This window comes from Colobus angolensis, unplaced genomic scaffold (genome assembly GCF_000951035.1).
Source record: "Colobus angolensis palliatus isolate OR3802 unplaced genomic scaffold, Cang.pa_1.0 Scaffold106, whole genome shotgun sequence".
NCBI classification, from domain to species: Eukaryota; Metazoa; Chordata; class Mammalia; order Primates; family Cercopithecidae; genus Colobus; species Colobus angolensis.
In genome coordinates, this window is record NW_012111586.1 from 3,761,011 (window position 1) to 3,763,198 (window position 2,188).

A 2,188-nucleotide genomic window follows, 5' to 3' on the forward strand; every position below is an offset into this window, starting at 1 on the left:
TCCACCCGTCTCGGCCTCCCAAAGTGCTGGGATTACAGGCTTGAGCCACTGCGCCCGGCCTAGGGGTCTAGTTTTGTTCTTCTGCATATGGATATCCTGTTTTCCCAGCACCATTTATTGAAGAAACTGGCTTTTCCCCAGTATGTGTTCTTGGCACCTTTGTTGACAGTGAGTTCACTGTAGGTGTTTGGATTTGTTTCTGAGTCCTCTATTCTGTTCCATTGGTCTGTTTTTATGCCAGTAGCATGCTGTTTTGGTTACTATAGCTCTGTAACAAAATTTGAAGTAAGATAATGTGATTCCTTCAGTTTTGTTATTTTTGCTTAGTATAGCTTTGGCTATTCTGGGTCTTTTGTGGTCCATATAAATTTTATGATTGTTTTTTCCATTTCTGTAAAGAATGTCTCTGATATTTTGATAGTGATTACATTGAATCTATAGATTGCTTTCAGTAGTATGGACATTTTAACAATATTGATTCTTCCAATTCATGAACATGGAATATCTTTCCATTTTTTTGTGTCCTCTTCAATTTATTTTGTGTTTTATGGTTTTCAATATAGATATTTTTTTCTTTGGTTAAGCTAATTCCTAGGTATTTGATTTTATTTGTAGCTGTTGTAAATGGGATTACTTTATTTCTTTTCCAGACTGTTCAGAAATTAGTCTTGACTCAAACATCTCACCCTGCCTAACATTAACATTCTCTATAGCAAATGTCTATTTTGTTGTTGTTAACAACTTACCTGAAAAATTAGCAACAGACATCTTTGTCTAATCACTGTGGTTGTAGGAAAATCCAGGTTCTTTTCACATGAACAGGAAAGATTAGGCTCGTAGAAACTTTGAGGGGCGAGGAGGATGGAATTTATTGGGGAAAAAGGAAAAACAACACAGCAAAGCAAGAGAGGGATTCCTGTTAACAGGCCCTCATCTCACAGATTGAATCCCAGGTTCCTCACAGGAACAGGAGGGGCCAGGCTCCTCCCCACAGCAAACAGCGTGAACTTCCACGGCTCCAGCCCATTCTCAGTGCACAGGCCAGTCAGAGGTTCTCTGGGAACTCCTTTATACTTGGCTGTCTCATTTCCCCATCTAAAGAAGTACATCTAACTGCCCTTAGAGTGAGGCTAAGGACAAAGACCGATCTTAACTGCTTCCTGCTGGCAGGGGGTGCTGTTTTGGGAAGATGGCAGTCAGATCTCCCTCAGAGGCCTATCTTAGGGTCTCCTGCAGAAAGGGCCATCATCCAAGGCTCTGGTTGCATGTCTGTTTGGAGTTCAATGACCTGAAGCTGAGAAGAGACAAACTGGGTTATTAGAAAACATGTGTCAAAACAAAACAAGGGTAAGGACAGGTGAAAAATCCTGAGACCTTTTACCAGTTTGCATGGGGGAGGGAGGCCAAAAGCCCAATTGCTAAAAACACTTTTACCCTTTTGCTGGCATGTCAGGCTTCTGGGTTCCCTTCCCCTGGGCCCAATCCTAAGTCAGCCACTTTAAAGTTTGGGAAATTAACTCTTTCTCAATTTGGAGGATGTATCTGAGGGGAGTATCCCGTAGTATGGAGACACAATTGCCTATTTGTAAAGAGCGAACAGGGGAGGAAAAAGAAAAAAAAGTGTTTTTTCAAAGGAGTCCCAGGAGTTCAAGATGCATTCAAAAGAAGTACAAACTAAAGGTGAATGGCTACACATCTAGAAAGAGGGAAGCAGGCACCCCTGGTTCCTTTCTATTCCTAGCAAATACCTGGGGTATGTGAGGGAGGGAAAGTGAGGCATTCCTTTTTCTTTCCACCATCCTTGCGTCCCTGAGTTCTGGTGACTGCAACAGCATGCCACCTATGGATGTTAAAGAGGCTTTCACCCATGTTAACTAGGGGGGCTGGGGGTGGGAATTATGCACTCTACCAACACATGCTTTATCTCCCCTGCTGTCAGTAGCCTTGAATTCCCTAGACTTCCTTTATGCCATGGATACTAGCATGACTTTTATTCATGAAACAGGAAGCTTGGCTTAATCAGCAGGAGTCAGCCACACTCATCTGTGCCGTGACTTTTAACTTCCATTGTCATCTTCCTCTGGATCCCTCAGATCCAGTCTTCTTTCCTAGGGCTTTGACCTGAAGCTTGGAATTGAGTTTGAGACAAAAATGTGTCTTGGAGGGAGTTGCACGGACTCCTTTTTTT